The 24,429-nt window shown below is 37.5% G+C and overlaps 5 non-coding genes across 5 annotated transcripts; 2 read left to right on the top strand and 3 right to left on the bottom strand.

The window, feature by feature from the left end:
* Window positions 1-13,689: 13,689 nt before the first annotated feature.
* Window positions 13,690-13,762, bottom strand: trnak-cuu (transfer RNA lysine (anticodon CUU)). Its single transcript has one exon. It is a non-coding gene; the product is annotated as a tRNA-Lys (tRNA).
* Window positions 13,763-17,001: 3,239 nt separating this feature from the next.
* trnaq-uug (transfer RNA glutamine (anticodon UUG)) lies at window positions 17,002-17,073 on the bottom strand. Its single transcript has one exon. It is a non-coding gene; the product is annotated as a tRNA-Gln (tRNA).
* Window positions 17,074-21,184: 4,111 nt separating this feature from the next.
* Window positions 21,185-21,256, bottom strand: trnaq-uug (transfer RNA glutamine (anticodon UUG)). The gene has a single exon. It is a non-coding gene; the product is annotated as a tRNA-Gln (tRNA).
* A 766-nt stretch (window positions 21,257-22,022) lies between these two features.
* Window positions 22,023-22,094, top strand: trnaq-cug (transfer RNA glutamine (anticodon CUG)). The gene has a single exon. It is a non-coding gene; the product is annotated as a tRNA-Gln (tRNA).
* A 1,724-nt stretch (window positions 22,095-23,818) lies between these two features.
* Window positions 23,819-23,890, top strand: trnaq-uug (transfer RNA glutamine (anticodon UUG)). The gene has a single exon. It is a non-coding gene; the product is annotated as a tRNA-Gln (tRNA).
* Window positions 23,891-24,429: the final 539 nt, after the last annotated feature.

Below are 24,429 nucleotides of genomic sequence, written 5' to 3'. Positions count from 1 at the left end.
TGTTTCTTTACCCGTGACTACATCTTCTTTGATAAATGTGGCACATCATCCTCTTTACCCTTCATTCCTATCTTTACGAATCGTTATATATCCTTTTATTATAAAGTTTAATTTTGGCTTCAGCCCTGTTTCTTGAATACAAATTATACGTGGTTTAGTTTTCATATTTTTAATATATCCCTTTAATTCATGTTCGGTTGCTATCAAACTTCTGGCATTCCACCGGACCATTAACAGGGTGTTGGAATGTGGTGACATGATTCCGTCACGTCTACTCTCCGTAGTACAGCTTGCACCCGGTACCAAGATAGTTCTTTCAACAACTTTGATGCTGCTTTGACAATTATTTTGATCTTCTCAGTCTTATTTTTACTTTCATTTTGTATCAAAGCTGAGTTGTGCTCTCTGGTTTATTTTGCAAATGAACCGACAGAACATGATCATGTACAAGACTCGCCTACCCACAATGCACTGCAACCCAACGCTCCTGGTCGGATGTTTTTTTCGGGGTTCATGGAGAGATGCGGTAAAGAGTGGTAGCCAAGACACACGGTCACACACGGTCACACACGGTCACACACGGTCACACACGGTCACACTCGGCAATTATTTTGACCTGGGGAGCAGATATAGAGGAAAAAAAATTTGTCTGGGGGGCCGGGATATCTGATTTTCAGGTACAAAAAACTTCACAATGACACAAAATAAACACAACAGTTAAACCTCACACTAAAAACAAGACATTGACTTGTACGTTCAAAAGACAGAATAGAACAAGTCAAGACATGCAATGCCATCTACAAAATGTTATGTAAATGTTAGTCATTACACACGCGGCTATGGTTTTGATGTATTTGTTACAGACATGTTTACGTCAAGTAACATCACATGGTTCCATTTGCACCTTTCAACAAATCTGAAAAGGAATATTAAGAAGTAAAACTTATATTTAATCCTACCTCTTCTCCGAGCACACGGTGACTGTACATACGGGTCGAAAAATGTTGACCTAATTCAGCATTTCTCAAAGTGTGGGGAATAGAGACATGACAGGTGGGGCGCGAGGAAAGGGAGGAAATTTTTATTTTTGATTTTTTTTACTATGCTTTCATTTTCTATACACACTGTAAATCACTTTGTGATTCTGTCTGTGAAATCCGCCGTATAAATAAATGTAAATTACTTATTTTTCCTGTAGGCTTTAAATTTCTCGGCAGGAGCGAAAGTTTGACAGACATAGCAACAGTAACTTTTGCAGGCAGGTCTAAGAGGAACAAATTTTCGCGCGGATGGGTAGCAGGCTAATGTGCGAACCACAATTACACAAAATGGATACATTTGCAACTCGCACCTCAAAGGTCTGCGGAGAAACAAAAATATGATGGGTCTAATCAACCAAAAAGTCAACCTAAAAGAAAATATGGCGAAGGGTATCTTGCTCTTGGATTCACGGCAGCGGAGGTGGGGGCAGAGGAGAGACCCCTGTGTGTTCTTTGTCTAAAACGGCTAGCAGCAGACAGCATGAGGCCCAACAAAGTAAAGAGACAACTCGAGACCACACATGATGTCCAATAAATTGTTTTGTTGGGGCGATGGGGGTAGGTGGGCCTTGAGTCTAAAGTGGTGATGACAGAAAAAAAAAAAGTTTGAGAAGCCCTGACCTAATTGTACGGATCTCACTTTAAACGGCAAACCGATCATTTAAATGTTTTCACTTTGAATATGAAACGAGGAGTAAAATGTACAATGTACAATATTATCAATTATTTCACAAGGACATGTTTTAAGGATATTGTACAGTATAATTAAATCTAAAATGAATGTGATCACTTTCAGGATCATTTTATTTTTAGCCAGTAAACAACTGTTATGTACTTTTGAATCGGGTTTTCAAAAAAAAAAAAAAAGGGAGGGACAATCAAGGATCAACAATGGCACGACTTTAACTAACTTGCGTGAGGTCAAAAGACAAGAGATTTTAGACCAATGCTGCTTTGGATCTGTTCCTGCTAAACTAGTAAGTGACTTTCAATGCTCAAATCAGAATAATAATACTAATTTTAGCTACTGGAAATTTGTGTGGTAGCAATAAATACCCACCAGCGCGATACTTTGCAGTTCCACACTGACCAACCACGCAACAAACTCAAAATAACTGTACAAGGAAAAAACAATGCAGTGACTTCAAACTGCAAATATAAGGTTTGAGTAAAATATGTAGGTTGGTGTGAATGTTGTCCGTCTATCTATGTTGACCCTGCGATGAGATGGCGACTTGTCCAGGGTGTACACCTCCTTCCACCCGATTGTAGCTGAGATAGGCGCCAGCGACCCCCACGTCCCCAAAAGGGAATAAGTGGTAGAAAACGAATGTAGGTTCCTACTGTGGAAAGTTCAGTAATACAGAATCATTGTGGCATTATCGTGTCAGTTGGACGCTATATGCGCTAGTCCTCATGGTAAATGTGGTTTTCCTTTTGGGAAAACGCCATCGCTTTGGTTCACTGGTGCGGCCAATATAAACCAAAACTGAAAATTCTTAAGTGGGGCTTTAAGTAGAGTTTATAAATCTTGTATCTGTGCCACATATAGCCTTATTTCAGTGTCAACAGTCTCCAGCTTACTTGCTACACATGTTTTGGCTCTGCCCATCCCTGTGCAGTTATTGGACCGACATTTTTAATACTTTGTCTGATGTTGTAATTACCTACTAGGCCTTCTTTGCCTTTATTTGTTGTTGTATCTTTATGTTAGCAATTGGGACTTTTTGAATGAAATTGTCTGTGGCTCCATGTTAACGAAGTTGCCTGTACTATTTGACTGATGCATTTTATTGATTGATTTATTAGCAGTAATTGCACAAAGGCATTCTTCTTATTTTAGTTTTCTGACAGCACGTAGGCGTTCGCATCAACTTTCGTCTTTTTAACAAATGGGTAAAGGGGGAATGATGTATGCCGTAAAACTAGTTGGCACATTTAATATTTAATAATAATGAATATTGTAAAATTCTATAATTTTTGTTATTTAAAGGGGAAAACCCGATTCAAAAGTACATAACAGTTGTTTACTGGCTAAAAATAAAATGATCCTGAAAGTGATCACATTCATTTTAGATTTAATTATACTGTACAATATCCTTAAAACATGTCCTTGTGAAATAATTGATAATATTGTACATTGTACATTTTACTCCTCGTTTCATATTCAAAGTGAAAACATTTAAATGATCGGTTTGCCGTTTAAAGTGAGATCCGTACAATTAGGTCAGGGCTTCTCAAACTTTTTTTTTTTCTGTCATCACCACTTTAGACTCAAGGCCCACCTACCCCCATCGCCCCAACAAAACAATTTATTGGACATCATGTGTGGTCTCGAGTTGTCTCTTTACTTTGTTGGGCCTCATGCTGTCTGCTGCTAGCCGTTTTAGACAAAGAACACACAGGGGTCTCTCCTCTGCCCCCACCTCCGCTGCCGTGAATCCAAGAGCAAGATACCCTTCGCCATATTTTCTTTTAGGTTGACTTTTTGGTTGATTAGACCCATCATATTTTTGTTTCTCCGCAGACCTTTGAGGTGCGAGTTGCAAATGTATCCATTTTGTGTAATTGTGGTTCGCACATTAGCCTGCTACCCATCCGCGCGAAAATTTGTTCCTCTTAGACCTGCCTGCAAAAGTTACTGTTGCTATGTCTGTCAAACTTTCGCTCCTGCCGAGAAATTTAAAGCCTACAGGAAAAATAAGTAATTTACATTTATTTATACGGCGGATTTCACAGACAGAATCACAAAGTGATTTACAGTGTGTATAGAAAATGAAAGCATAGTAAAAAAAATCAAAAATAAAAATTTCCTCCCTTTCCTCGCGCCCCACCTGTCATGTCTCTATTCCCCACACTTTGAGAAATGCTGAATTAGGTCAACATTTTTCGACCCGTATGTACAGTCACCGTGTGCTCGGAGAAGAGGTAGGATTAAATATAAGTTTTACTTCTTAATATTCCTTTTCAGATTTGTTGAAAGGTGCAAATGGAACCATGTGATGTTACTTGACGTAAACATGTCTGTAACAAATACATCAAAACCATAGCCGCGTGTGTAATGACTAACATTTACATAACATTTTGTAGATGGCATTGCATGTCTTGACTTGTTCTATTCTGTCTTTTGAACGTACAAGTCAATGTCTTGTTTTTAGTGTGAGGTTTAACTGTTGTGTTTATTTTGTGTCATTGTGAAGTTTTTTGTACCTGAAAATCAGATATCCCGGCCCCCCAGACAAATTTTTTTTCCTCTATATCTGCTCCCCAGGTCAAAATAATTGCCGAGTGTGACCGTGTGTGACCGTGTGTGACCGTGTGTGACCGTGTGTGACCGTGTGTCTTGGCTACCACTCTTTACCGCATCTCTCCATGAACCCCGAAAAAAACATCCGACCAGGAGCGTTGGGTTGCAGTGCATTGTGGGTAGGCGAGTCTTGTACATGATCATGTTCTGTCGGTTCATTTGCAAAATAAACCAGAGAGCACAACTCAGCTTTGATACAAAATGAAAGTAAAAATAAGACTGAGAAGATCAAAATAATTGTCAAAGCAGCATCAAAGTTGTTGAAAGAACTATCTTGGTACCGGGTGCAAGCTGTACTACGGAGAGTAGACGTGACGGAATCATGTCACCACATTCCAACACCCTGTTAATGGTCCGGTGGAATGCCAGAAGTTTGATAGCAACCGAACATGAATTAAAGGGATATATTAAAAATATGAAAACTAAACCACGTATAATTTGTATTCAAGAAACAGGGCTGAAGCCAAAATTAAACTTTATAATAAAAGGATATATAACGATTCGTAAAGATAGGAATGAAGGGTAAAGAGGATGATGTGCCACATTTATCAAAGAAGATGTAGTCACGGGTAAAGAAACAGCAGAACCTTTAGCAAAAACATTTGTTAAAGTGCACAGTAATGATAATTTGAGAAATGTGGAAAAACAAAAGAGAGAAAAAACAATGAGTTTAAATATTGGGGAAATGATGGAAGACAACGTTAATAGCTTTACCAACACTATGGATATGACATTTTCTTTGAATGAAATGGTTCGAATTTTGAAAAAGGTTAAAAATACGTCACCGGGGAAAGACCTAGCGGGTTATCAAATGATCAAAAACTTAGGTGGCATCGTCAAAGAAGTGGTCTTGAAATGATATGACAGGATATATGAAGAAGGAGAATGACCGGCAGAGGGGAAAATTAGCGGTAACAATTCCAATATGCAAGTCAGGGTAAGACCCGGAAGAGGCAGGAAATTATAAATTTGGGGAAAAGTAATGGAAAAAAAAAAAAGATTAATGAAAGACTAGTATATTATTTAGAGTCAAAAGAAATAATCAAAAAACTAACAAAGTGGTAAATAATGTTCAAGACTGGGGAACGGCTTGAGGTTTAAGATTCTCTGTTGGAAAGACAAAAGTCATACATTTTACAAAGACAAAAGTACCAAACAAGCTCCAAATAAAAACTCTAAGGTGAAAATATAGAAGAGGTACAAGTATTTAAATATTTAGGAATATGGTTTGATAAAAATATGAACTAGTCAACCCACATCAGCAAAATAGATTTGATTAGATTAGATTAGATAGTACTTTATTTATTCCTTCAGGAGTGTTCCTTCCGGAAAATAAAAAAAATAGGGGAAAAAGTAAAAAGGTGTTAAATATAATGAGGTCTTTGAGGGGTAATGATTGGGGGGCTGATAGGTTAACGTTGAAAACAATACATGTATATATTTATAACTTTAATTCCATCTGTTATTGATTACGGATGCATTATTTACCAATCTGCTTCAAAAACATGACTTGGGAAAATAGACCGGATCCAGTCACAGGCTTTAAGGTTATGTTGTGGAGCTACTACATCAACCCTAGTGCCAGTATTACAAGTAAAAATGAACGAAAAACCTTTGGACAAGAGGAGAGATCAACTCTCAGCAGTTTATCGGGCAACTTTAAAAGGATCCAAGCAAGGATATCCGACTTGTCCAGTGCTACCAATCTGCCAAGAAAAAGAGAAAACAAAAAAGAATAGTTTTGGGTGGATTATAGGAGACATATGTAATAAAGTTAAAATTGACAATATTAAAGTTAGTCCTACAGTACCAATGCCTGCAATACCACCGTGGATGTTTGATAACCCAAAAGAAAACATGCAATTACTAAAGAATAGAAATTTAAATAGTTACCGGATAGAAAAATGGATTGAGATATGATATATACGGATGCATCAAAAACTATATAAAAAAAAATAAAGGTAAGAGCTGTAGCAGTTATCCCACAAGGAAACATAGTATTAAATAAAATAATCAGTGATAAACTATCTGTTTTTACGGGGGAATTGGTAGCAATTTATATGGCAGTTAACTGGATAGAGGAAAACAAAGCAAGGAAAGTAGTTGTGTGCTCGCAGTCCAACAGTGCATTGATGAGCATAAAAAACATAGCATCAGAAACAAGACAAGATTTAGTTTATGAAATAGTTCAGGCAATCTATAGAATAAATAAAGCGGGAGGTGTGGTAACATTTCTTTGGGTTCCTTGGAAGATATTGTAGGATGGAATTCACAACCCATAGGATATAAAGCATTATACACGTATTTAAAAAACATTGGGTTAAATAAAAGAATATAGAGTAGGGATCCATCTTGATCCACACTCCATTTCAACCAGAAGGTTGCTTGGCGGAAACAACCGCCCACCTCCGGAATCAGTCCCCGCCCATTCCCCTTAGGCGCGAAATTCATTTGAGCGAAAGACATTGGAATGAGAGGAGCTCTTTAAAGCTCCTGAGAATCTTAAAAAGCTTACAGAAAACGAGAAAAACTTACAGCGGGTGCCTGTCGGACATTCACCGTCGTTTTCGATGATTTCCCCTCGGAGCAAGGATTCGATGTCTGGAGTCTTTGGCGCAATCAAGCCTTCTCCTCTGCCTGGAACGGCCGTTGACGGACCCGCCAGCTTTAAGGGAGACCAGTGAGCAAGAGATGTAAACGGAAAATCTGTAAGTAAATATATGTATATATGTATCGTATACCGCATGTTTTTTTTCTTGTAAAATGAGAATCATTTGACTCACCAGACTGCGATTGTGTTAAAACGATCGCGTTAGGATCTTACGGCAAATCCTCTATGAAACTAAATAATGAATACACATAATATTAAATAATTTGAAGGTTTAAACACACCTCGAAAATCATCTTCCAACTTTGTAAGACCGTTTAAGCAAAGTTCATCGTCTTTCACTTCGTCGTCATCGGCTGTTAAAAAAAAAAAGGTATTACATCGTCGTACAAGTGCAATGCTTTTAACGTTTAAATGCTTAAATGGAGTTAAACCAATGTCTAATAACATGGTAAAGCAGAGGTAATGGTGTGTGTGTGTGTGTGTGTGTGTGTGTGTGTGTGCGTGTGTGTGTGTGTGTATGTGTGTGTGTGTGTGTGTGTGTGTGCGTGCGTGAGTGTGTGTGTGTGTGTGCGTGCGTGTCCTGTTGATTCAAACGGTCATAAACATTTAAACTGTCAGATGGGAAGTCAGTAAAAACTGAACCCTCCTTTTGTCCCCCAAACTGACCTGTTGATTCAAACGACCGTAAAGACCAGTTGCTACGTGACACTGTGTTCTGCGATAGTTTTTTCCATCTGTTTAAATATGTTTTCGTGAGGTACGGAAGTTGTTTCAGTGCGTACGAATGTGTGTGTGTGTGTGTGTGTGTGTGTGTGTGTGTGTGTGTGTGTGTGTGTGTGTGTGTGCGTGTGTGCGTGTGTGCGTGCGTGTGTGCGTGTGTGTGTGTGTGTGTGTGTGTGTGTGTGTGTGAAGTGTGTGTGTGTGTGCGTGTGTGTGCGTGTGTGCGTGTCCACCAAAAACTTCCCAATCCACGGTAGATAACGATGAAAATATCGAGAAAGGGCTTCCGTCTCTTCTTTCTTTTAGCTGAAAACTGAATACGATTTAGAAACACTCGACTTTTTTGCGGAGCGTCAATGTAAGTTTTATTATTTTTATAAATCGAAACAGGCGTTTCACTAATCATGACCGAATCGAACAAAGTCTTTACGCTAACGTATAAAGCTCCAAATAATGACTAAGCCTTACACCGCCCTTTTGTACACATCCTCTGCGTGTGTGTGTGTGTGTGTGTGTGTGTGTGTGTGTGTGTGTGTGTGTGTGTGTGTGTGTGTGTGTGTGTGTGTGAAGTGCGTGCGTGTCCACATCTCCACACGTAACATTCCCAGCCATCAATACATCGAAATCTGGAAGTTGTTTCAAACGATCGTAAACATTTAAACTATCAAATATATGGTCACATGCTGCTCAGATGACATTGCTTTCTTAAAAAAACTGAACCCTCCTCTGTTCCCTGTCAGGTCTTAACTCCACCCTCTTCCTGGTTTAACCACTCCCACCGCAGGTCTTAACTCTGCCCTCTTTCTGTTTAAAACTCCACCCTCTTCCTGGTTTAACCACTCCCACCGCAGGTCTTAACTCCACCCTCTTCCGGGTAAGCCACACCCACTTGACCTTGACATTTGAACCTGACCTTTGACTTTGACCTTTGACTTTGACCTTTAACCTTGACCCCCTCATAAATCATTAACCTTTGAACTTGACCCCTCATAAATCATTGACCTTTGACCTTGAGGGGTCATAAATCATTGTTTTATGGGGGGTCATAAATCACTTTTGACTAAAGGTAGGGACTTAACTTCTCTGGGACGTCATGCCTGCTGTCATCCTGAGGTTCGGCAACAGGAAAAGAAAGACCGAACTAAGGAAACAAGGGAGAAAGCTAAAAGGCACCAACGTATATTTGAATGATCACCTAATCAAAAGGAATGCAGATATTGCAAAAAAAAGCCAGGCACTTAAGGAAACAAAAGAAAATACGGAATACTTGGGTCACAAACTGTAAAATATTCATAAAACTGAACGGATCACCTGAACAAGCAAAAGTGCTGGTTGTTAGAGACATATAGGAACTGAAGAAATATGAATAAATATGTGAATTAGTGGGACAAGGAGAGTTAAAAAGTACTTTAACAAGTTCATTCAATGGCATACAATCAGTCCTCTGATATTACAGACAACAATTTAACAATACAACAAAGGATTCTAGATTCCAAGATTTTTTAACTAAAATCATCTGAGTATACTGATCACAATTCATTAGACTTGGAATATCATCTCGATCCAGATAATATGTTTCCATCATCTGACTCCATTAACTGCAAATACTATTCAGAAAAGGAATATAATAACTCAATAAAATCAAAAGGCACATTTTCAGTCATCCATTTTAACAGTAGAAGCATGTATGCAAATTCCAGTGCAATTCAAGACTACTTACAACATTTTGTGAATCCATTTAGCATAATTGCTATATCCGAAACATGGTTTAATGAAGCAAAAGGCATTGATTTTGAGATAAAGGATTATCATTTAAACTATGTTAACAGAACAAATAAAATGGGTGGAGGAGTCGCTATGTACGTTCACAAGAAATATAAATACAAAATATTAGAAGACATGACTGTATCAGTAAATGATATAGTTGAATGCTTATCAATAGAAATCATCAATGAAAGGAAGAAAAATATCATAGTTAGCTGTATATACAGGTCACCAGGTTCAAATGTGGAACTATTTACTGAGTGGGCTGAAAAAACTTTCTCAGAAATAGTTAATAAAACAATATTTATTTGTGGGGATTATAATATTGATCTCATGAATCCAAATAACCACATAGCAACAGAAAACTATATTAACAGGATGCACAGTATGAGTTTATACCCAACCATTACAAGACCGACTAGAATAACATCGCACAGTGCAACCCTCATCGATAACATCTTCACAAATAATATGCAGTCTTCAAACATCAGTGGAGTAATGGTCTGTGACATAACCGATCATCTGCCTGTATTCACAGTGTATAATGATGAGACCAGTACACACCTGAATTCACAGTAAAAATATACTTACAAACGAGTTAGAACAGAAGACTCTTTCAATCTATTAAATCAGGACCTAACAATGCAAAACTGGGATTGCGTGTACAACAAAAAGGATGTGGATAGTGCCTTTGAATCATTTATAGATATATTTAATTTAATATATAACCAAAAATGTCCAATAAAAAAAATTAGAAACAACAACCAAACTTTAAAGTGCCCATGGTTAACCAAGGGTTTACAAAATGCTTGTAAAAAGAAAAACACATTATATAGACAATTCATCAAATTAAGTCACGTAAAACCTGGCTCAAAAAATGAATATACAAAGAAACTGATTGAAGACTCTGAACATAGATATAAAACATATACAAATAAATTGACTGATATAATAAGGACTAGTAAGAAATTATATTATACCAATCTATTACATAGGAATAAGAACAACACTAAGGAGGTGTGGGGAATACTTAACACTATAATTAAAGGCAAGTCAAAAAATAACTTGTATCCTAGCTATTTCACTGATAACAACCTATCCATCCATCCATCCATTTTCTACCGCTAATTATAATATGAATAATGTTGTGGAGAGTTTTAACAGTTTCTTTGTAAATGTCGGATCAGAATTGGCAGCCAAAATCCCTGATTATAGCAGCAATGAAATGGAGTCACTGATTGAAATGAATCCAATGAGTATGTTTCTGTTGGGAGTAACTGAAGAGGAAATAATAGATGTTAATAATTACAAAAATAAAACATCTACTGATTGTTTTGACATAGATATGACACTTGTGAAAAAAAACTTACATTCCATCACCAAACCACTAACTTATATATTTAACCTGTCCTTCCAAACAGGACAATTTCCTAATAAAATGAAAATGGCAAAGGTAATACCAATATATAAAAATGGGAACAAACACATCTTCACAAACTACCGACCTGTCTCTTTGCTCCCGCAGATTTCCAAAATCTTGGAGAAATTATATAACACTAGATTAGAGAAATTTATAGATAAACATAAGATAATTAATGAAAGTCAATACGGTTTTAGGACAGCAAGATCAACATCTATGGCAATAATTGATGCAGTAGAAGAGATAACCAATAGCTTAGATAGTAAGAAATATGCAGCTGGAATTGACATGGATCTGAGTAAAGCATTTGACACCATTAATCATCAAATATTACTGAAAAAATGATCCAGATATGGAATAAGGGGAGTAGCTTTGACTTGGATAAGGAGCTATTTAACACAAAGACAGCAGTTTGTGAAGATGGGCAAGTTCACATCTGGGCATTTGGACATTGCTTGTGGGGTTCCACAGGGATCCGTTCTTGGTCCCAAGTTATTTAACTTATATATTAATGACATATTTACAGTATCAAATGTATTAAAATTAGTCATATTTGCAGACGACACTAATATTTTCTATTCTAACGATAATTATACACATTTTGTATCCACCCTAAATAATGAACTTGCAAAATTAAAAACATGGTTAGATATAAACAAATTATCCCTTAATTTAAAGAAAACAAAAGTTATGTTATTCGGCTATTCCAATCCAGGACCAGCAATAAATATAGATGGCGTGGTTCTAGAAACGGTGTCAGAAATTAAATTCTTAGGAGTCACTATTGATAGTAAAATAAGCTGGAAACCACACATAAGACATATACAAAGCAAAATCTCCAAAACCATCTCTATTATCAATAAATCCAAATTCTTCTTAAATTACACAGCTCTGCATTTATTATATTGTTCATTGGTCTTACCATATCTAAATTACTGCATAGAAATCTGGGGCAACAACTACAAAACTTCACTACATCCCCTGGTTACACTCCAAAAACGTGCAATAAGAATTCTACACAAGGTGGGGTATTGTGACCACACAAATATTTTATTTTTACAATCTAAATTATTATAACCTCCTGATCTAGTTGATTTTAATACAGCTCAATTACTATTTAAAGCAAACAAAAAGGTTCTACCTGCCAATATTCAAATACATTTCAAACACAGAGAAGGAGTTCATAATCTAAGGGGGTGTAGTATCTTTACTATTCCAACAGTAAGAACCACGAGGAAAAGTCTGTGTGTGTCTGTGCGTGGAGTTAAACTTTGGAACGGATTGGATGTGGGGCTCAAGCAATGTTCAAATGGCCATCAGTTCAAAACAAGATACAAAAAAATGGTATGGGCAATGTATATGAATGTGAACATGGATGCCTAAGTGTTAAACCCCATCACTGGCTAATAATGCTTATTGTTATTATTGTTGTTATTATCATCATCATCATCATCTTCATTATCTTATATGTATTATTGTCATCATTTATTGTCATTGCTATTGCTATTGTTCATATTGTTATTATTATTGTTATCATTATCGATATTATTATTGTTTAGTCATTGTTGATATTATCATTATTATTATTATTACTTCTATGACATCACCCAACTAGTTAAACTATATGAATTCGTATCAATGAGAGGAATACATTGAATTGGGTGTGTGTGTGTGTGTGTGTGTGCGTGTGTGTGTGTGTGTGTGTGTGTGTGTGTGTGTGTGTGTGTGTGTACACAAACAATCCTATATGCAATTTGAGTAATACTAATTTTCTGCAAATGTAAAAACAAATATGAACTCTGACTAAAGAATTGGTGCCGATGGAAACTAAGAAAAGGGATTTGGGTACACTATCTGGAGTACAGGGCAGACGAGTGGGGGATCTTATGTTCGTGGATAACTCCTCTGGCAGAGGGCTCCCCTCGTCTCTTTTAATGCACAGCATAGGACACATCGCAAGAGTGGTCCTCAGGTCCTGTTGATCAGGGGCAGTAGCTCCACAGCCACAGATCCACTTTTAACCACTAATATCACAGGCAAAATGAAAGCTTGTTCCCATAGGCACCATAAACTGTTAATAATGTTTAGACAAAAGTGTATATTATATATACTATTATATATATTGTATTTATATAGGTGTGTGTGTGTGTGTGTGTATTTTGGGTATATGCATGTGTGTATGTATGTGATTGTGTGTGTATATGTATATATATATATATATATATATATATATGTATATATATAAATTGTATATGTGCGTGTGTATATATGTGTGTGTACATATGTACATATGTAAGTGTGTGTGAATTTAAATGTATTTTATATAGACAATATATAGCAGCAACCACTGAATTGAATTATATTATATATATTATTGTATTATATATTGTTTATATATATTGTATATCTATAGGGGTGGGACCTAATAAGTTTACTTCTTCCCACTCCCTTTTGAGCCAATCTTGACATCTACAAAAGATTAGTCACATGTAATGTTTTCAATGTAGGTGTAAAAATAATGTATCTATATATTTATTTTGTATTTTATTTAATTCTCTTGTTTTGTTTGCATGGCTCAAAATAAACCATTCATTCATTCATGTTTTTATTCCTGACTTTTTACCTCGTACACAAAGTTGTCTTTTTATGTGATTTTAAACATGATTTTAAACTTTCTAAGCTACATACTAATACTGTATAAAAAAAATATATTATTAATAAAGTGAATTCAACAGAAGAATGCGAACTCGCACACCGTTAGTTTTTTTAATTGACTTATTTGAAATTGCACCGTCTCGTGATATGAATTTCTTTGGCAAAATTCAAACACCCAACGTGGGGCTCGAACCCACGACCCTGAGATTAAGAGTCTCATGCTCTACCGACTGAGCTAGCCGGGCCTGCACAGATAACCCTGATAAGTGATTGATACTGTACAAAAATGTACATGTAGCATTTTGTGTTGCAACGTTTCTTGTTGACGGTGTTTTGTGTTATGATGTTTCATGATTTGGGTGGCGCTATTTCATGTTGCCCCGTTTGGTGTCACAACTGTTGCAGCATTTCGTGTTGCGACATTTCTACCCCGACATTTCGTTTTGTCGGCATTTCATGTTGCGTTGTTTCATGTTGCAGCGTTTTGGGTTGAGCCATTTTAGTTTTCGGGTGCAGCATTTTGGGCTTTTGCCGTAAAAGTTTGATGGGTTTCATGTCACGTTGTTAAGTGCTGCGGTGTTTCTTAGCTACATTGGCGCTCTTTATTGATTATTACTGTACGAAAACAAAAATGTTATTAATTAAGAAAGTTTAACAGAAGAATGCGAACTCGCACTTCGTTACAGTTTTTTTTTATTGATTTATTTGAAGTGTCGCACTGTCTCATGTTGAATTTCCTTGGCAAAGGTCAATCGCCCAACGTGGGGCTCGAACCCACAACCATAACATTCAAAGCCCCATGTTCTACCGACTGAGCTAGATCCAGAACCTTGAAAAGTGATTGATACTGTACAAAAATATTCATGTAGCATTTTGTGTTGCAACGTTTCGTGTTGACGGCGTTTTGTGTTACGATGTTTCATGATTTGGGTGGCGCTATTTCGTGTTGCGCCGTTTGGTGTCACAGCTTTTCGTGTTGTGACGTTTCGTGCCGCGACATTTCGTGGTGTCGGCATTTCATGTTGCAGCATTTTGCACATCGTTACAGGTTTTTTTTTTTTTTTTGGAAGTGTGGCCGTGTTTGTGTTGAATTTCCTTAGAAAATTTTTTTACCACCCAACGTGGTGCTCGAACCCACGACTCTTAGATTAAGAGTCTCATGCTCTACCGACTGAGCTAGCCAGGCCTGCTTTGATTACTTTGATAATTAATCGTGACTGTACAAAAATATTCATGTAGCATTTTGTGTCACATCGTTTCGTGTTGATGGCGTTTTGTGTTACAGTCATGTTGCGCCATTTGGTGTTGTAGCTGTTGTAGCATTTTGTGTTGTCGGCATTTCATGTTGCAGCGTTCTGGGTTGAGCCATTTTAGTTAGTAGAAGAATGTGAATTTGCAGATCGTGTCAGTTTTTTTTATTTATTTATCAAAAATGACACATTGTCTTGTGTTGAATTTCCTTGGCAAAATTCAATCACCCAACGTGGGGCTCGAACCCACGATCCTGAGATTAAGAGTCTCATGCTCTACCAAATGAGCTGGCCAGGCCTCAATTGCCTGTTTAACTGAGTGATTGTTACTGTACAAAAATGTCCATGTAGCATTTTGTGTTGCAATGTTTCCTGTTGATGGCGTTTTGTGTTACGATGTTTCATGATTTGGGTCGCGCTATTTCATGTTGCCCCGTTTTTGTGTCACAAATGATGTAGCATTTCTTGTTGCAACGTTTCGTGCCGCAACATTTCGTGTTGTCGGCATTTCATGTTGCGTTGTTTCATGTTGCAGCGTTTTGGGTTAAGCCATTTTAGTTTTCGGGTGCAGCATTTTGTGCTGTTGGCGTTTAAGTTTGACACGTTCCATGTCACGTTGTTACGTGTTGCGGCGTTTCTTGGTTACATATGCGCTCTTTATTGATTATTACTGTACGAAAAGAAACACTTTATTAATTAAGTGAGTTTAACTGAAGAATATCAACTCGTACATCGTTACAGTTTTTTTTAATTGATTTATGAGAAGTGGAGCGCCGTCTCATGTTGCATTTCCTTGGCAAAATTTCATTACCCAACGTAGGGCTTGAGCCCACAACCCTGCGATTAAGTGACTTATGCTCTACCGACTGAGCTAGCTGGGCCCACATAAACACCCTTGAGGAGTGATCGTTACCATACAAAAATATTCATGTAGCATTTTTTGTTGGAACGTTTCGTGTTGATGGTGTTTTGTGTTATGATGTTTCATGATTTGGGCCGCACTTTTTCATGTTGTCCGCATTTCATGTTGCAGCGTTTTGCACATCGTTACAGTTTTTTCCATTTTTTTTATTAGAAGTGTAGCACTGTCTCGTGTTGAATTTCCTTGGCGAAAAAATCAATCACCCATTGTGGGGCTCGAACCCACGACCCTGTGATTAAGAGTCTAATGGTCTACCGACTGAGCTAGCCGGGGTCACATTGGTTCATGTGATAATTAATAGTCACTGTAAAAAAATATTCATGTCGCATTTTGTGTTACATCGTTTCGGGTTGATGGTGTTTTGTGTTACAGTCATGTTGCGCCATTTGGTGTTGCAGCTTTTCGTGTTGACTGCGTTTTGTGTTATGATGTTTCATGATTTGGGTCGCGCTATTACATGTTGCGCCATTTGGTGTCACAGCTGTTGCAGCATTTTGTGTTGCGACGTTTCTTGCCACGACATTTCGTGTTGTCGGCATTTTATGTTGCGTTGTTTCATGTTGCAGCGTTTTGGGTTGAGCCATTTTAGTTTTCGGGTGCAGCATTTTGAGCTTTTGCCATGGCGCAGTGGTAGAGTGGCCGTGTGCAACCCGAGGGTCACTGGTTCGAATCCCACCTAGAACCAACCTCGTCACGTCCGTTGTGTCCTGAGCAAGACACTTCACCCTTGCTCCTGATGGGTGCTGGTTGGCGCCTTGCATGGCAGCTCCCTCCATCAGTGTGTGTGAATGTGTGTGTGAATGGGTAAATGTGGAAGTAGTGTCAAAGCGCTTTGAGTACCTTGAAGGTAGAAAAGCGCTATACAAGTACAACCCATTTATCATTTATTCATTCCATACATCACACACTCAAGACATCAATAAAAACATCCAAAATAATTACAGTTGTCTCAACTTACAAGCTCTATTAGTTCTAGGACTGAGGTGGTAAACCCTCAGTTTATTTATGCATGAAAATGGTAGTCCATCAAAATATGTTTTAAAAGCACAGTTTCAGATTGTGTCACCAATAAAATATTTTTTTTTTTTTTAAAGATTTATTCCACGTTATTTTACAGGGCTTGTTGGTCTAGTCGTATGATTCTCACTTCGGTCAAATATTTCCCTGGTACAAACATGTGTCGTTACATTTGTGACTTCAGACTTGATTTTGAACAATTTTTCAGACATCACACGTTTAAGAAATCCATTAAAATCTATCAAACTAAATATAGCTGTATTACTGAACAATTTGCCACTAAAATACAGCAAGTTGGTTCCACCAAGAATTGAACTTGGATTACTGGATTCAAAGTCCAGAGTGCTAACCATTACACCATGGAACCTATACAATAAACAAAATTATCCTGCAGTAAAGAGTACTTGATTGGATATAACAGATTTTGTTTGACATATGTTCATGAAAATGGTAGTAAATTAAAATGTTGGTTAAAAGTTTACTACAACATTTCAGATTGTGTCCCCTAATTTTATTTTTCATGAGTTTAGTTGGGGAGTCATCTATGAAGGCCTTGTTGGTCTGGTCGTATGATTCTCGCTTTGGGTGTGAGGGGTCCTGGGTTCAATTCCCTGACAATCCTTCTTTAGTACTCCTTTTTGCAATCATAACTTTCTTTCCCAGACACACAGTTGTTACTGTATTTGTGACTTTAGACTTGATTTAAAAAAATGTTTTAAACATCACACACTCAAGGGATCACTAACAGGGTTACCTATATTTATGACCACAGTTTGTTCTAAGACTGGGCTGGTAACCCTTAGTCCATCTATGTATGAAAATGTCAGTGAATCTAAATATTTTTAAAAGTTCAATAAGGTAACCGAGTTTCAAATTGTGTTCCCTATTAAAATCACACATTTAATGAAATTAGTTGGACAATCTTGTTTCAGGTCTTGGTCTATATAAACATATATTTATATACATGTAGTGTTGGACAGTAACAAGCTAGTTGTAGCTAAGCTATGTAGCTCAACTACATTTTCCAGTATTTTGGCAGTTACTTAGCACATTTTTGTACGAGTCGCTTTTCCTGTAGCTTAGCTACTCTAAGACCCATGTAGCGAGGTAGCTTACATCAAAGCTACATAGAGAGAAGATGAGAGAGAGAACGTACGAAGAAAATACAATGACCTTGATGATTGACAACATCCATATGTATGGAGAAAGTCCATGATGATTAAGTAAGGTTAGGGTGAAACATTACAGACAAGCCAATCAGAGGCAAGATAAACTCGCAAGCAAAATCATTACAGACATGCTCTCATGTCACATGACGACAAGAGAGTCCGAGACAGAGTGACGCTTCAAGTGGACGACACTCTCACAGGTTAGATTTTTGATTGTGAACTAAATTTTGAACTTTTATCACCTTTTTCTGACATCACACACTCAAGGGATCAATGACAATCTATCAAATCCAATCAAGTACTGTAGGATCACATTGTTTTACATGTACATTTACAGGTTCCATGGTGTAATGTTTAGCACTCTGGGCTTTGGATCCAGTGATCCAGGTTCAAGTCTTGGTGGAACCAACTTGCAGAAATTTAAGTGGTAACTTATTCGAAACCATCACCATATAAAAAAAGTATATGAGGGAAAAAGTAATGACTAAAAACAGGAGTCAAAATTTAAGAGCTTGTCGAGGCCTCTCACACCAGAAGGGAAACTCAAAAGACATCGCCTACTTGCCCTGCATCAACATTTCCCAACAAAAGTCATGAAATTTGAGACTTCAGAAGGGGACTGAATTTAAAACAGCAGTTAAATGAACACTTAGCGTCTAACAATCTATGTGAAACCTTTCAATCCGGTTTCAGGGCAAATCACTCCACGGAGACAGCCCTCGCAAAAATGACTAATGATCTATTGCTAACGATGGATTCTGATGCGTCATCTATGTTGCTGCTCCTCGATCTTAGCGCTGCTTTCGATACCGTCGATCATAATGTTTTATTAGAACGTATCAAAACACGAATTGGTATGTCAGACTTAGCCCTGTCTTGGTTTAACTCTTATCTTAATGATAGGATGCAGTGCGTCTCCCACAACAATGTGACCTCGGACTACGTTAAGGTAACGTGTGGAGTTCCCCAGGGTTCGGTCCTTGGCCCTGCACTCTTCAGCATCCACATGCTGCCGCTAGGTGACATCATACGCAAATACGGTGCTAGCTTTCACTGTTATGCTGATGACACCCAACTCTACATGCCCCTAAAGCTGACCAACATGCCGGATTGTAGTCAGCTGGAGGCGTGTCTTAATGAAATTAAACAATGGATGTCCGCTAACTTTTTGCAACTCAACGCCAAAAAAACGGAAATGCTGATTATCGGTCCTGCTAGACACCGAACTCTATTTAATATTACAACTCTAACATTTGACAACCAAACAATTAAACAAGGCGACTCTGTAAAGAATCTGGGTGTTATCTTTGACCCAACTCTCTCCTTTGAGTCACACATTAAAAGCGTTACTAAAACGGCCTTCTTTCATCTCCGTAATATCGCTAAAATTCGCTCCATTCTGTCCACTAAAGACACTGAGATCATTATCCATGTGTTTGTTACGTCTCGCCTCGACTACTGTAACATATTATTTTCGGGTCTCCCCGTGTCTAGCATTAAAAGATTACATTTGGTACAAAATGCGGCTGCTAGACTTTTGACAAGAACAAGAAAGTTTGATCACATTACGCCTGTACTGGCTCACCTGCACTGGCTTCCTGTGCACTTAAGATGTGACTTTAAGGTTTTACTACTTAGGTATAAAATACTACACGGTCTAGCTCCATCCTATCTTGCCGATTGTATTGTACCATATGTCCCGGCAAGAAATCTGCCTTCAAAGGACTCCGGCTTATTAGTGATTCCCAAAGCCCCAAAAAAGTCTGCGGGCTATAGGGCTTTTTCATTTCGGGCTCCAGTACTCTGGAATGCCCTCCCGGTAACAGTTCGAGATGCCACCTCAGTAGAAGCATTTAAGTCTCACCTTAAAACTCATTTGTATACTCTAGCCTTTAAATAGACTCCCTTTTTAGAACAGTTGATCTGCCGTTTCTTTTCTCTTTCTCCTATGTCCCACTCTCCCTTGTGGAGGGGGTCCGGTCCGATCCGGTGGCCATGTACTGCTTGCTTGTGTATCGGCTGGGGACATCTCTGTGCTGCTGATCCGCCTCCGCTTGGGATGGTTTCCTGCTGGCTCCACTGTGAACGGGACTCTCCCTGCTGTGTTGGATCAGCTTTGGACTGGACTCTCGCGACTATGTTGGATCCATTATGGATTGAACTTTCACAGTATCATGTTAGACCCGTTCGACATCCATTGCTTTCCTCCTCTCCAAGGTTCTCATAGTCATCATTGTCACCGACGTCCCACTGGGTGTGAGTTTTCCTTGCCCTTATGTGGGCCTACCGAGGATGTCGTAGTGGTTTGTGCAGCCCTTTGAGACACTAGTGATTTAGGGCTATATAAGTAAACATTGATTGATTGATTAAAAACTCGGTTACCTTTTTACACTTTTAACATTTATTTATTTTGACTGACATTTTTATTCATAGATGAACTAAGGGTTACCAGCTCAGTTCTAGAACAAACTGTGGTTAAAAATTTAGGTACCACTGTTACTGATCCCTTGAGTGTGTGATGTTTGAAAAAATTGTTAAAATCAAGTCTAAAGTCACGGATGTAAGACAGCTGTGTGTACGAGGAATAAAGTTTTGGTTGGTACTCATAAAAAAGAGACTTTGTCCGGGAATTGAACCCAGGACCACAGGCACCCGATGTGAGAATCATACGACTAGACCAACAAGCCCTGCGTATATATCTGCCCAACTAACTTTATGAAAAGTGAAATTAGGGGACACGATCTGAAATGTGGTAAACTTTTAACCAACGTTTTAATTTACTAGCATTTTCATGAAAAAATGTCATACAAAATCTGTTATGTCCAATCAAGAAATCTTTAGTGCAGGATAACTCAGTGTAATATACATCTTCCATGGTGTAATGGTTAGCACTCTGGACTTTGAATCCAGTGATCCAAGTTGAAGTTTTGGTGGAACCAACTTGCACTAATCAAGTGACAAGATCTTTTATAATACAACTGTTTTTAGTTTGATAGATTTTCCTGGATCCCTTAAATGTGTGAGGTCTCATAAAATGTTCAAAATCAAGTCTAAAGTCATAAATGTAAAGACAACAGTGTTTACGAGGGAAAAAGTTAGAAATGAAACCATGACTCATAAACATATAAGAGTACAATTTGAACCTGCACTATAATATTGTACTTTGAATCCAAAATCAGATTACCTCACATCAAAAACCATTCAAAGAGAAGTCACAAGAAAGTATTTTTCAATTAAATTTAGTTTATTTGAATTTCTCATGTATGCACTGATCAAAGAGAGGTCATACTAAACACTAATATTACAAGATGGTTCCACCAAGACTTGAACTTGGATCACTGGATTCAAAGTCCAGAGTGCTAACCATTACACCATGGAACCAGTCATAAATTAACTGATCCTACAGTAGAGAGTACTTGATTGGCTATAACAGATTTAGTTTGACAGTTTTTCATGAAAATGGTAGTAAATCAAATTTTGGTTAAAAGTTTACCACAAAATTTCAGATTTTCTCCCCTGATTTCACATTCCATGAGATTAGTTGGGTTCCCTTGAATGCAGGGCTTGTTGGTCTAGTCGTATGATTCTCGCATCGGGAAAGCCCTCATGTTTTTAATCATAACTTTCTTCCTCATACACACAGTTGTCGTTACATTTTTAACTTTAGACTTGATTTTAGGAATGTTTTCAAACAACAACCACTCAAGGGATCAGTAACAGTGGTACCTAAATGTATGACCACAGTTTGTTCTAGGACTGAGCTGGTAACCCTTAGTTCATCTGTGTATGAAAATGTCAGTGAAACTAAATATGTGTTAAAAGTGCATTAAGGTAACCAAGATTTAAATTCAGTCCCCTATTAAAATCTCATTACATTAGTTTTTTTGGAAAGGCTTTTTGTTCTCGTCATAGGATTCACACGCAGGTTGAAAGACGCCCTGTGTTGAAATCCTGGACAAACGACGAAGTCTTCATGTCCTGTTTTCAGTCACTACTTTATACCTTGTACACACATCCATTTTTGACTCTTAACTTGATTTTGAACTTGGATTTTGACGGCACACACTCAAGGGATCAATGATAATCTATCAAATCCAGTCAAGTACTGTGTACTGTAGGATCACATTGTTTTACATGTACATTTGCAGGTTCCATGGTGTAATGGTTAGCACTCTGGACTCTGAATCCAGTGATCCAAGTTCAAGTCTTGGTGGAACCATATTTTGTTCAGTATACTTTCCATTTGAAAGTTCTTTGCAAGAAAAAATGTGTACATCTTAATTCTGTCTAAAAGTACCATGTTGTAGTCATTTTTCAAAACTGTGCTCTTTATTTGTTTACAAGTCTTGTTTTTAGTCACAAAAATGTTCCTTTATATACTTAGTTGTCTGTACATTTGTGACTTTAGGATGGATTTTGACCATTTTTTTCAGATATCACACACTCAAGTGATCCATAAAATGTATCAAATTAATTACAGCAGTATTACTGAATAATGTGTCACTTAAATTACTGTGAGTTGGTTCCACCAAGACTTGAACATGACTACCCGACAAATCTCATAAAATTAGAGTTTTTAAAAGGTGACACGATCTGAAATTGTGTTACAATGTCATCCAACATTTTAATTCGCTATCATTTTCATGTATGAATGAAATAATGCTTTACAAGATCAGTCCTCGAACAAACAAATTTTGTAAATTAAGAAACTATTTTGTAAAGTGAAAATGTCAGTGAATCTAAATATGTGCTAAAAGTGCAATTAGGTAACCAAGTTTTTGGTTGTGTCCCCTATTAAAATCTCTCATTTATAGTGACATTTTATGAAAAAAACTTCTTGCAGGGTTTGTTGGTCTACAATTCTTGCTGAGGGTGTGAGAGATTCTTGGTTCATTTCCAGGACTAACGCTTATGTATTTAAGTCCTGTTTTTTACTAATTTCTTTTACCCTCGTACAGACATACCGTATTTTTCGGACTGTAAGTCGCAGTTTTTTTCATAGTGCGACTTATACTCAGGAGTGACTTATGTGTGAAATTATTAACACATTACCGTAAAACATCAAATAATATTATGTAGCTCATTCACGTAAGAGACTAGACGTATAAGATTTCATGGGATTTATCGATTAGGAGTGACAGATAGTTTGGTAAAGGTATAGCATGTTCTATATGTTATAGTTATTTGAATGACTCTTACCATAATATGTTATGTTAACATACCAGGCACCTTCTCAGTTGGTTATTTATGCCTCATATAACGTACACTTATTCAGCCTGTTGTTCACTATTCTTTTTTTATTTTAAATTGCCTTTCAAATGTCTATTCTTGGGGTCGGGTTTTATCAAATAAATTTCCCCCAAAAATGCGATTTATACATGTTTTTTTCCTTCTTTATTTAGCATTTTAGGTAGGTGCGACTTATACTCCGGAGCGACTTATACTCTGAAAAATAAGGTAATTTAATGCACTTTTAACACATATTTGGTTTCACTGACATTTTCATACATAGATGAACTAAGGGTTACCAGCTCAGTCCTAGAACAAACTGTGGTCATACATTTAGGTACCACTGTTACTGATCCCTTGAGTGGTTGTTGTTTGAAAACATTGTTAAAATCAAGTCTAAAGTCATAAATGTAACAACAACTGTGTGTATGAGGAAGAAAGTCATGACTAAAAATTGGACTTAAAAATACAAGGGCTTGTCAGGGAATTGAACCCGGGACCTTTCACACCCGAAGCGAGAATCATACGACTAGACCAACATCTCTCCCCTATTATTATCAAGAAATGTGAAATTTGGGGGCAAAATATGAAATTTTATCGTACATTTTTAACCAATATTTTAATTTACTACCATTTTCATGAACAACTGTCAAACTAAACCTGTTATATCCAATCAAGTACTCTTTACTGCAGGATAATTCAGGGTTTTATACAGGTTCCATGGTGTAATGGTTAGCACTCTGGACTTTGAATCCAGTGATCCAAGTTCAAGTCTTGGTGGGACCATCTTGTAATATTAGTGTTTAGTATGACCTCTCTTTGATCAGTACATGCACGATTAATGCAAATAATCTAAATTTAAGTGAAAAATACTTTCTTGTGACCTCTCTTTGAATGGTTTTTGATGTGAAGTAATCTGATTTTGGATTCAAAGTACAATCTTGAAGTGCAGTTTCAAATTGTACTTTTATATGTTTACGAGTCACTCCCTTCGTAGTTGAGGTGGGCGGGGTTTGGTGCTCGCGGGGTGTATAACATAGTCAGGATTTGTCAGGGATACAAAGGATTCTGGGTATTTGCTGTGTTGCGTTTATGTTGTGTTACTGTGAGGATTTTCTCCCGAAATGTGTTTGTCATTCTTCTTTTGTGTGGGTTCTCAATGTGGCGCATATTAGTAGGAGTGTTAAAGTTGTTTATATCATAACCGTCAGTGTACTCTGTGTCACCCAGTATGCCTTCCAGTCGTGTGCGTGCAACTACGGAATCCTCTCACAACATGTTGCTGGACTGGCAAACAGTTTGTAGATGTTGTAGAAGGTGTTTAA

The sequence above is a fragment of the Nerophis ophidion genome, linkage group LG11 (genome assembly GCF_033978795.1).
Source record: "Nerophis ophidion isolate RoL-2023_Sa linkage group LG11, RoL_Noph_v1.0, whole genome shotgun sequence".
Lineage (NCBI taxonomy): Eukaryota > Metazoa > Chordata > Actinopteri > Syngnathiformes > Syngnathidae > Nerophis > Nerophis ophidion.
Note: the sequence above shows the minus strand (reverse complement) of the source record. Positions and strands in the feature narration are given on the sequence as shown.